The sequence below is a fragment of the Cornus florida genome, unplaced genomic scaffold (assembly GCF_030987335.1).
Source record: "Cornus florida cultivar Cherokee Brave unplaced genomic scaffold, ASM3098733v1 CherokeeBrave_3.0.0_Hap2_Chr04, whole genome shotgun sequence".
NCBI lineage: Eukaryota > Viridiplantae > Streptophyta > Magnoliopsida > Cornales > Cornaceae > Cornus > Cornus florida.
In genome coordinates, this window is record NW_026775574.1 from 64,630,345 (window position 1) to 64,643,335 (window position 12,991).

General features: G+C 37.8%; 1 pseudogene; it reads right to left on the reverse strand.

Annotated features, from left to right (window-relative positions):
• Positions 1-10,099: 10,099 nt before the first annotated feature.
• LOC132305636 (small nucleolar RNA R71) lies at positions 10,100-10,198 on the reverse strand (annotated as a pseudogene).
• Between the last annotated feature and the right edge of the window lie 2,793 nt (positions 10,199-12,991).

The following is a 12,991-nucleotide window of genomic DNA, read 5'->3' on the forward strand; positions in this document are numbered from 1 at the left end:
GTTATTTGCTAGTAGTGGGGGAGGTATTAGTAAATATAGTACATATTTAATCATGAACACTAGGATTATGTTAAAAGAATATTTTATGATTATTCATTTGACAGTTAATGGTTTGGAAAAGTTCTTAATAAAGTGAACTCATGGTTTTGGCTATCTTTACTGTGTTTTAGCATTTTTGTGGTATATACACAGGTAGTTTTATTACACTGTGTTGGAATGTGTATGTTGTGATGATAAATGATTAATCACGGTGGAGTGATTAGGCTTTTAAACAGGCAAATAGATATTTGCTTGTACGTACGTTGTGTTGAGACTGGATGATTACCAAGAGGTTTACGAAAGAACTTGTGTAAATCAATATGGTAAGTTTGGTTTAGAAGGAGGGATTCCCAGGAATAGAATGATAGTCTAAATGTGACAATTGCGTAGCATTTTGTTTTACCTTTTGTGTTTTGCTCTACGGAGTGTTTGGAAACAGGGGATTTTCATGGATTGGTTGGTGACACACATATGCAATAGACCTGTGACACTAAATATTGGTAGACTCGGACTGCTAGCTAATCTTTTTGTCCTGGACATGCACACTTATGACGTAATACTTGGAATGGATTAGTTATCACTGCCATACTCAAGTTGTTCGTTTTGGAAAGGCCTATTGTGTTCACCATACTTGGTCAGGATATTTTCGTTGTTGCTGTGCCACGATCTAGCAGGGTCATTAGCAGTCTATTTGTTTCGTAGTGAGGAGGAAACGAAGGAGGGGACTGCTGTATCATTAGATAACATACCAATTGTACAGGATTTCCCGGATGTATTTTAGGAGATTCCAGGGTTGCCACTTAGTCACGAGATTGACTTCATGATAAACTTAGCTCCAAGCACTATGCCTACTGCTAGGGCACCATATAGGATGGCACCAGTGGAGATGCGAGAGCTGAGAGATCAGATTCAGCAGTCACTCAGCCAAGGTTTTATTCGCTGGAGTACTACACCCTGGGGAGTATCGGTTTTGCTTGTGAAGAAGGAGGGTGGTTCACTTCGCCTGTGTATAGATTATAGAGAATTGAACAAGGTTACTATTTGTAACAAGTATCCATTACCCAGGATTAATGATCTTTTTGATTAGTTGAAGGGAGCTACATACTTCTCTAAGATTGATATGCAGTCTGGATATCATCAACTTCGGGTTCGGGAGCAGGATGTCCCAAGGACAACATTTTTCACTAGATATGGATCTTATGAGTTTCGAGTGATGCCGTTCGGGTTGACTAATGCACCAGCGGTTTTCATGGATTCAATGAATAGAGTCTTCAGGGCTTACTTGGATCAATTTGTCATCATCTTCATAGACGACATTTTGATTTACTCGAGGTCAGATGACGATCATGCTAGACATCTTTAAATAGTCTTGCAGACGCTTTATGAGCACCAGTTGTATGCCAAGTTCGAGAAATGTGAATTTTGGCAGCAGGAGGTGAAATTTCTGGGTCACGTGGTGTCAGAAAAGGGGAAATAGCGGTGGATCCAGCCAAGGTTTCAGCGGTGGTTGAGTGGGGACAGCCTACTTCACCTATCGAGATTCAAAATTTTCTCAGGGTTGGCAGGATATTATCGTAGGTTCATCCAGGGGTTCTCTAAGATAGCGGGACCATTCACACATTTGACTAAAAAGGGTGTACGGTTCGTGTGGGATGAACATTGTCAGAATGCTTTTGATGAGCTGAAGACTAAGTTGACTTCTACACCGGTTTTGTCTACCCCACAGAGCGGAATAGAGTATCTTATTTACACGGATGCTTCTTTGCAGGGTCGTAGATGTGTTGATGCAGGAGGAGCGACCGATTCGTATGGATCTTGGAAGCTTAAGGCTCACGAGCTTAATTATTCAACGTATGATTTGGAGTTAGCAGTTGTGGTCTTTGCCTTACGTATTTGGAGGCATTATCTGTTGAGTGAGTCCTTTAGATAATTTAGCGATCACAAGAGTCTGCAGTACTTGTTCACTCAGCGGGAGCTAACTATGAGACAGCGCAGATAGTTGGAGTTTGTGAAAGACTATCACTTCTGTATACAGTAGCATCCAGGAAAAACTAATGTGGTGGCGGATACACTCAGTCGCCGACCTATTGGTAGTCTTGCTGCTCTATTCACTACTGAGTGGAATGCTTTGAAGACGGTGGATGAGTTATCGGATACTTTCATGACTTGCATAGTGGTTACACCTTCTATTATTCACAAGGTTTTGAAGGCACAACTCACGGATCAGCAATGCATTGATAAGGTTGTAGAGATCGCTTCCGGAGAGGTTTCGTTCTACTATGTTGGGGCTAATGGAGGTTTGAGGTGCAAGGGATGGTTGGTGGTACCTTCTGCTGATGATTTGAGGAAGGAGGTGATGACTGAGACTTACCACTCTAAGTTTTTTGTTCATCCAGGAGGCGACAAGATGTATCAGGATATGAAGCGGCAATTTTGGTAGGCAGGTATAAAGAGGGACATTACTCTTTTTGTCACTCGGTATAGTGCTTATCTGATGGTCAAGATTGATTATCAGAGGCCGCCAGGAGCTCTACAGCCACTGCTAATACTGGAGTGGAAATAGGAGAGCATTTCTATGGATTTTGTGGAAGGATTGCCAAATTCTTTCAAGGATCACAATTCCATTTGAGTTATCGTGGACAGATTGACGAAATCAGCTCATTTCTTGCCTATTCGCACTGACTTCACTTCGGAGCAGTTGACGAGACTTTACATTGCAGAGATTGTAAAGCTGCATGGAATTCCATTGTCTATTATATCGGACATGGATTCGAGCTTTGTGTCAGGATTTTGAAAGAGTTTTCAACAGGCTTTGGGTATAGAGTTGCACCTTAGTATTGCTTATCATCCTCAGATTGATGGGTAGACTGAGAGAGTTAATCAGATTATGGAGGATATGCTTCGATCGTGTGTTCTTGATTTCAAGGGCCACTGGGAGGATTATTTACCACTTGTGGAGTTTGTATATAACAATAGTTTCCAGAAGACTATTGGGATGGCACCATTTGAGGCGTTATATGGCCGACCGTGTCGATTGCCTATTTATCCGATGGAGGTTGGTGAGAGCAGATTCTTGGTCCTGAATTCCTTCGTAATAAGGTTATCCCTTTGGTGCGTGTTCAGTGGGGTCATCACAATGAGGCTGAGTCTACTTGGGAGCGGGAGAAGGTCATTCGCTCGTACTTTCCTGACATATTGGAAGAAGGTAAGAGCGAATTCTGAAGACGAAATTCCTTTTGTTAGGGGGGAAGAATTTAATACCCCTAATTTTAGAAGGATAGTCTCGGTAATTTATTTTATGGTTTTATTGTAATTTTAGCATTTGTATGTGTTTATTAGGCTTTTTGGTTATTTTGTTTAATTATTGTTAATTAATTGAATTACTTGTAGTATTTGTTTTATTTAATTGAATTATTTAATTGAGTGTTTGTTTTAGTTTTATTTGACTTATTTAATTGAATTCTTTATTTTTGGTTAATTGTGAAATTATTTAATTGAATTATTGTTCCTCTATTATTAAATGCTTATGTGGAATTTAATTGGTTGTTTTATTAAGTGTTTAATTAGGGTTTTGTGTTTTGTCTTTTAAGAAATCACGTTTAGGGTTTTGGCCGACTTGTAATTAGCTTGGGATTAGGATTAGGGTTTTTCAGTGAGGCTTATAAATATAGCTGTTATGTTCTGTCTAGGGTTTGAGAATACAAAACTTCTAGTCACGACTGTGGAGGCAGAGAGAGAACAGAGGGGATTACAGTAGGTGGTTTTTGCCGGAGACTTTAGGGAAACGACAGTCTGAGACCTAAAGGTAAGTCCTAATCCTAACTCTATTATGTTGACTTGTGTTCTTTGCATGTCTAATCCAACTCCAGGAATGTATAAGGATTAAAAGTAAACTAGTTTTATGACTCTGTTATTTTTAAACTGAATGTAGCCTTGTGTTACATTGCTTATACTGAAATCTTTCGTATGTAATGCATAAAATAATTCATGTAACTGGATGATTAATTCATGTAAACTGATATATAAAGAGTTGAATTAGTTTTTAACACTCAGAGAAGCCTTAATAGTACTCTGGTTCACAAGATTGAATTGCTTAGAATAGTGCGTGTTCTTGAATGGTAAACTGCTCGTTCTAACTCCTTATCGGATAATTCTTGTTACGATTGTTGTTAGTGAATCACTAAGGCATTAAACTATTTCTGGATTACACCGGGACATAAATTTTAACCAGTAGCAGCCTTAAAGATTTAGAAGGGATGAACTGAACATCACCGGGGAAGACACAGTTGAAGAGAAGAAGCAGATAGGAAGAGAGGGGGAAAGAGACGGCTCCCCACAAAGGTGGAGCCGGCTCTAGGGCACTTAGAGGTGGCTCCACCTTATGGAGGTAGCTCCAAGTAAAGGAGAGCAGGCTCCCTCTTTTGAGGGAGCAGGCTCTTTCTATTTTTTTCATTTTCTTGGTTTTTTGGCGACTGTTTGGGCTACGAGGCTTGTATTTTGGTATTTTTAGATTCTGGTAGGAGGTATAATATGGGCTTTCAGTAGTTCTAAGGCCATATTAAAACTTCCAAGGGTTGGTTAACGTGGATTAAAACACTAGTGTTCATAGTGAAACAGTACATAAATCGTTAGATGCAATCTGGTTACTATTTTTGGAGATGAAGAGGTTTAATTGCTTATGATTTAATTTGCAGTTTACAGTGGAAGGTTACACCATACTAGGCATGGAATAGTGGTAGGAATAATCCTACTTAAACTTTAATCACTGCTAGCTACGGATTAACTGAAGTATAGAATTTAACGACTTGTTTCAGTTAGTGTTGGTTTGGTATAAAAGTAAGCATATGCATTTGTATATTCTGCTATGCTATCTTGGATTTACATTGATGTTTATATGCACATTATAAATCATCAATTATTGGATCTTGGAAAGTAGTAGGTATAAGCCTGTTAATTTATAGAATTTTATCATGCTTGTTATGGAATCATTGATGCTTACACTTAATGTATTATTATCAATTGTGGACTTCCTGGAATAGTTGTATTTTACATATATATTTTGTATGCTCAACTGCTGGATCGATGTTTCATATGTACTGGTATGGGACGGTGGCATACTAGGGGGACTAGTTCAAAAATACTAAGTCCTACCTACTCTGGAACTAAGGAATGGATTAACTAATAGTTAAATCATATTGACTCGTAGTGTCAAGGCAACGTAACGTTGAGCGGCACTACTATGGATTCTGAATGGATTTTAAATATATTGTTATAGTACCTCGATATGAGCCTGAGTCACAGGATCGATGGTTAGGGAGCGCATATGCATTGGGATGCATAGCTGGCTATGATGGTTGGAGGTGTACCCTGTTAGGCTTAGGTATACATGCCCACCTTGTGTGCGTTTTGCATGTTGCCTCTATTCAGGATGAGACCGGCCTGTAGTCCAGTAAGAGTCCTTTAGTGTGAATATATATATATATATATATATATATATATATATTTACGGACTATATAGTTATTGTTGAGTTGGTTAGAATGTATATGCATATCGAGTCTCTGCTTGGATTGTAGTAGGTTAGAACTTGTTCGTGCGCCTGACCCACTTCTATTTTTTAAGTACTCGTCAGTTCCAGACTTAGACGTGATCGTGCTGAGCAAAGATTTCTACTGACTCCTCCGACGATGTAGGATTTTTCTGCATGGTTTACTCTGGATGTTCTTTAAGTAGTTTTCATTTCAGTTTGGATTATTAGGGGTCCACTAGAGATGGATTCCCAAGTTGTTTAAACTATGGAAGGTTTTGGGATTTCCAGATTTAAGTATCTATTTTTAAAAGGATTTTTATTTTAGTTTCTTTCAGTTATTTTATTTTTTCTTTTATTTTTTTTATTCAATTCATTTTATAATCTGTGTTCATTTTAAATATTAATTGTTTGATATTCCCTCGGGTTTGGATCAACCGTTGTCTCGGAACCGAGGGGTCACACAAAATGCTACATGAATGTCGATAATTTCTACCGACCTTCCAGTCCTGATTAGTCCTATTCCCAATTTGAAACAGGAAGTGGCAAAAATCTCCATTGATATCTGATTATCAATTTTTTACATTTTTACCAGGTGTTACTCTTATAGACAGTGTTTCACATGTCCTTATCCATACTGGCTCACCAAAACTAACATTAGATATCTCGATCTAACGCATAACCATTTGAGTGCACTGTAAAATTATATATTTTACATTTTAGGCACTCTAACCTACGTAACATCAGTTACAAAATCCACGAATCCTCTTCTAGTACCTTAAGCTCTATCTGAGTAAGGTAACACTGCCTCCAAGTCAGCTTCGACATTCTAAGTTGACCTTATCAATTACCTGGGTAATAGCAAGTGTTATTATTACATAGGTTATACATTTAACTGATTTCTTGAAAACTACCCGAAGATTTAATTACCATATCGGTTGTTAAGAGAATCCACTTCCATATTCACTTCCACTAGACGGAACTTAATGCAAAGTGTGAATCACCACTTCTATTCATCTAAGTTGTCTCGGGATCCGTTCTATTTATATGAACTGATATCTTACTAGTTTAAAATAGACAAAATAAAACTGATTTAATTTATCAGTCAACCAATATCCCAACCAGAATCCTGACCCTTATGTAAAATCAGCAATTCCTCAAACTAAATTTGTGGAAAATGCTCTGTCATTTCCACTTCAGTATAGGAAATGGCTACAAGGATCTTGTGATCTCTGATGGTCCCTCACGATTATCTAATAAATATTAGACTTTAAGACAAAATCACTAAGTCTCTTTTCCTGCCTGTCCTCCAAACATTTGCTTCATACCGTGTAGCATCATGTTTCCACCAGGGTGAATAAAGAACTAAGAGTTATGAACCTCAATTCTTACATCCTCCTTCCAATTTGTCTACCAAAAGTACCGTTAGTTTGGTACCACCAGCTTTCGTCTTCATCCATTGTTTAATGATGAGCGCTGAAAAGTGCGCATTTAAACCCCTTAAGCTTAGGTATTCTAGAACCTTTATCTATCTTATTTTCCCGCCTTAGATTGATTTCGTGTTATTTTTATTTTCAGGTACTTATCCCCTAAATAAGCTAACTCAGCTAAATAAGAGCAGAAATGAAGCAATTCTGCGATGAATCAAAGAAAGGAGCAAAAGGAAGTATAAAGGTGGAATTTCAGCATCTTCGATCGATCCAACATCATCCTTCGATCGATCGAACTTCCATCGATCTTAGCACTTCAAGATAGATCCAAGCCATGATGTCATTTTCAGATATCCAAAAAGTTCGATCGATCCAACATCATTCTTCGATCGATCAAACCTTTTTGTCCTTATCCAGATGCCAGATCTTATCTAGCTGTACCACGCTACTAACCGCTTTTGTCCTTTTCCCAAAAATATCTCCAAAATATCTCAGATTTGTTTTTATCCCAAAAGGCGCCGCCATTGAGGATCAATCCAGCCTAAGTTCGATAGATCTCAGCCATATTCGATCGATCCAAGTCCAAGGTTCAATTGATCGAACTTCCTCCAGTGTGAAAAAGTTAAATTTCCAGCTCACAAAAAGTTGTCCTTTATCCAATCATTGGGGAATATTTGCCAGCTCATTTTGGGTGTCATTTGACCTACCTATATAAGGATAAGGATTATTTTTTACATCATATCATATCATACCTTGTAGAACTCTTAGAGAGGAAGCTTAGAGGAGAAGGAGGCTAGAGACACCATTGGAGATTCTTCATCAACCAAGGAGCAAATCTCTACCATGGAGTTAGCCCTTGAGGGTTGGAGGACACCATCCATGAGTGGCTAGACATCCTCTTGAGGTTAGAGTTAGCCCTAACCATACTTTCTACATCTTGATTTATATATTTTTGAGGGGATTTGTATTGTGATATTTGTTTTAATATATTTATATATAAAGATCTTGTTTATTCAATGATTTGTATGGTTTAATGCTTCCAATTGATCATTTCATTCTATCCATATGTCTATGTATGCTAGAATAGATGTTCATGTGTTTACCTCTATTTCTTATGTTGTTGATGCATGTCTATGAGTATTAATGCTATAGATCTAGAGATTGTCAAGACATAGTGCTTAATGGAATGTCCTTGTGGTTTATTTGATGGTTCATGTTTTTTTGGTAATGGATTGTGCCTCTCCCTTAGTTTAATTAGCTTAATTTCATGTCATTAGCTTAGTTGTAGTGTAGTGGTAGCTAGATGTTAAATGGGAGGACAATCCATGCTTGTTGTTTGATGTTCCATACTCATGAAAGCAAGTGGCATATTTCTCTAATTTTGTGTTGTGTTTGGTTGTGAGCTTAAAGAAAGGATTAATGGCTTAATTTGATATATTGTGCTATCCACTATGTTGCTTAGACAATATATGCTTAATTTGTCATCCATGCTTGTTGAAACAACCACACACACACACCATTGTCTCAATACATGTCTTTCCCCTTATTAATCATTCATTAAAGGTGTAGAGGAGTTGTGCTTAGTGGTGATCTCTAAACCCCAAGATCTCTTTCTCTCATTTTTACCTCTATTGTATTATTGTTTACTTTAGTTTAAGTTACATCTTAGCTTAATTCAACCACCAACCAATACTTTGATCACTCGGCCTACTAACCCTAATCTTGATTCCACAACCTTTTGCGACCCTCACAATCCCTTAGGACGATCCCTACTCGTCCTAACTATATTTTTAGTGAAAGGTAGTAGTGACAAATTATAAATGTAAAACTTGGCCCTCGCCTTAGTACACACTCTTAAGCTTATGGTAGGACGACGACCATAGTCTTTGGCGCCGTTGCCGGGGATTGATTAATTGGCAACGTCGTATTTGTGAAATCAAATAGGAATTAGTACTCTTTTGATCGTGTCTTTACTTTGTTTTTATTTCTATTTTGGTTACTTATTGTGTTGGTTCTTGTTTGACTAGGAGCATTGAGCAAGAAGGTGAACAAAAGAGCATCCAAGCAAAGGAGCTAAGCAAAACATGGAAAAAGGCTAAATTTTTTAAAAATTGCTAAGCTAAGCTAAAATTTTTGGAGTTGAAGTACTATAAGACCTTTGTGAGATCTTTCTAACCCAATCTCTAGTTAAATCGTCGGCCCGCGTGGAGGCTTGTATTTCAATTCTTAGATAAATCGTGAGCCCGCGTGGAGGCAATTTTATTTTTCTTTGGATGTTGTTCAAGCATGGGAGTATGGGAACAATGTATGTGGAGGAAGTTTGTTGATTGTTGATTTGTTGTGAAGGTGAAGTGTTTGACATTTTTGCTTGTTGTGTTGCATTGTGCATGCATGGTCGTAGATTATTGAGACCCACTCTTGTCCCTTTAAATTTTCATCTTGAATCTATTGTTTGAATCCCTAGGGGAAGAGGTAGTTCTAGTCAATCCATCTCATCAATGGAAGGACACAATGAGGACCATGTAGAGGACCTTAGTCACATAGACCAACAAGGTATCCTCCACCCCAATATGCATCATGATAACATGCAAGTACCATTAGGTATGCCAAGACCATTCATTCATCCACCACAACAACAAAGCCAAGTTCCGTTGGGAATGCTAAGGCCAATTTATGCTCCATCACTACCCATTATTTAAGGCAACCAAGGTGCCCATGTTGCACCTCCAATTGCTATTCCCCTTGCTTTGAGAGATCACTATGTGCCTAATGAATATAATGCACCCATATGCATTCAATTGCCACCATTTAGAGCACATCACTATGAATTCAAGCTACAAACCATTCAAATGCTTCCTAACTAACATGGACTTCCAAGTGAAGAACCTTACAAGCATTTGGATGAGTTTCTTGAAGTATGTTCCACCGTAAAATATACGGACATGCCGGAAGAGGTCTTAAGGCTTAAACTTTTTCCATTCATCCTAAAAGACAAGGCAAAATATTGGTTTAACAATCTTAGGCCTTTTTCAGTAACTTCTTAGGCAGAAATGCAACAAGCGTTCTTGAAAAAGTACTATCCGGTTTCTAAGACCAATGCCATGTGACCTCAATTCGAGAGTTTTCACATGAGGATGGGGAAACATTCCATGAGGCATGGGAACGCTTTAATGAATTGCTTAGGAAGTGTCCACATCATGACATGCCCAAATGGCAACTAGTTCAATATTTCTTTGAGAGCTTATCGGACAATCATAAGGGTATAGTTGATGCTTCCATAGGTGGCTCTTACATTGATAGGCATGAGGATGACGTGTGGCGTCTTTATGAGAGCATGAGTGAAAATTCTTTACATCGAACTCTATCTTCTAAGAATGGTTGGAATTCTAGTGGAAGAAAGAGTGTTGGCTTGCATCAAGTTGACCATTCCAATGAAATAGCCGCCGAGATGAAATCCTTATCTCAAAGGTTTGATCATTTCTTGATCAACCAAAACTCGGCAAATCAAGTATCTTCCATTCCTAACCATTCACATCATGCATCTAATGAGACATGTATGACTTGTTCAAGTGTTTTACATTCTACTTCCAATTGTCCCCATGGACATTTGCAAGGTGAACATAATGAACAAGTCAATGGAACTTTTGTTAATCAAGGGAACAATCCTTATGGCAATCATTATAATCCAAGTTGGAGGAATCATCCGAATTTTTCTTGGAAAAACCAAAGGGAAGGCTCAAACCATCCCCAAGGCGGTTTCTAAGGGAAATACATTCTACCTCCAATGCAAAGACAAAGTTCCCAAGGATATAGACCATTTCAATCACAAGGAAACCAATTCTCTAATTCTCATTTTCCAAGTCAATCATATTCTCAAGAGAATTATTGGAGTCCCGCCTTTGAAAAGAAAGTTTTGACCACTCTAGGCACTTTAGAGGCTAACACTCAATTGCTTCATTCTCACTCTCAATCCATTGTAAAGCTAGAAACCCAAGTAGGGCAAATAGCTTGCACCTTAAATGCTAAAGAGAAAGGGAAAATGCCTTTGAATGCCCCACCAAAGCAATAATATGTTGTGGAGACTCATTCCTCTTCGGAAGGTCACACAATAGAGCATGTTAATGCGGTAACAACCTTGAGAAGTGGGAAGATTGTGGACAACCAAGTGGGTATGTCTAATGAAGAGAGTGAACCGGTGCAACTCAAAGTTGACACTCGTCCCGTTTCACATCATATTCCTCCTTCATTGCATATACATAATTTTTCAAATGAGAATGTATTGAAAAGTGATTTTGAAAAGAAAGATTTGCAAAACGATTTCAAAACTTCTTGTGTTGAAGAGAGTTCAAAGAAAAAATTTGAAAAGGTTTTTGAGCCAAGAGCTCCATTTTCGGATACCTTAAAAGGATCCATTTTAACTGACAAGCAAAAGGCCAAAACAATTGAAATTATGGATGTGTTTAGGCAAGTGAAAGTTAATCTTTCACTTTTGGATGCAATCAAGCAAATTCAGGCTTATGCCAAGTTCTTAAAAGACTTATGCACCCAAAAGAGGAAGAACAAAAGCCAAGCACCTAGGAAAGTGGTCCTAACCGAGCAAGTAAGCTCAATTTTGTAACATAACACTCTTCCAAAGTTTAAGAACCCCGGTTCACCTACTACTTGTTGCATCATTGGTGACCATGTCATTAATCGGGCTCTTCTAGACTTAGGAGCAAGTGTTAATCTTCTTCCATATTCAGTGTATGTGAAATTAGGCTTAGGAGACTTGAAACCGACATCGGTGGTTTTGTAACTTGCCAACCGATCTATCAAGAAGCCTAGGGGTATCATTGAAGATGTTTTGATTAAAATTGATAAGTTTTTCTTCCCCGTTGATTTCGTTGTCATTGACACGGAACCGGTCCTGAATCCTAAGAGCCAAATTCCCTTTATCCTTGGCCGTCTTTTCTTGGCAACCGCGAATGCCAACATTAATTGTAGGATGGGGATAATGAAGATCTCATTTGGCCATATGAAGGTGAAGTTGAATATTTTCAATCCAACCTCGAATTTATTTAACAAGCATGAAGAGATTAATGTTATAGAGAAATGTCATGACCTTAAATGTGAAGGAATTGAGTTTTTGTGTGAGACCAAAGTTTCAAATAGTCCATCTTCAACCTTGAAACCAAAGAAAGTTGTTTCAAAATCTTGCTTTGAAAGGACATAGAAGCCCAAAGATTGTTTTGACCAAGGACCAAAAAGTTCCTTTGAGCCTAATCCAACAAGTTTTCTAAAGAACCATTTGTTAGGTGGAGCTCAAGGCATCCATCACCCCATTAAGGAGGGGATGCACTACAAGATGTTTGATCTAGGCTAAAAGAGCCCAACGTCTTGCTAGAGACGTTAAAGATTAGCAAAACATTTCGTAGGGTATCAAAACCCTATTCATTCCTCATTTCTATCTTAATTTCATTTCTTGCGAAGTCTAGATACTTGTTTTTGGTTCATATGCATTGATAGGAACTGTGATTAGGATTGCATGCACTTTTATGTTGTGATTGAGCATTCTGCATAAGTTCGATCGATCTCAAAGGAGAGTTCGATCGATCGAACTTCTACCTGCATCCAACACTTAGAAAAAATTTCGACCTGCATCCACCTGCATCCAAATCACCTCTCTGTCAGATTGATCGAAAACATTCCAAGATCAATCTAAAGATCTTCGATCGATCTAACTTCATTATTGGATCGATCTTGAGTTCCAACACTTAGACAAATTTTTGAACCCAAAAACCTGCATATTTTTGCTCTCTGTCAGATCGATCGAACATTTTGTTCAGATCGATCTCAGTTCTTCATCTCACCATATTTGATTTTATTTGACTTTTTAATTTTTAAAAAAATCCAAAAAGATTTTATGTTATTTTATTTTATTTTATTTTTATTCTTACTTTTAAAAAATCCAAAAATATTTTTATTTTATTTTATTTTGTTTTATTTTTTAAAAATTAT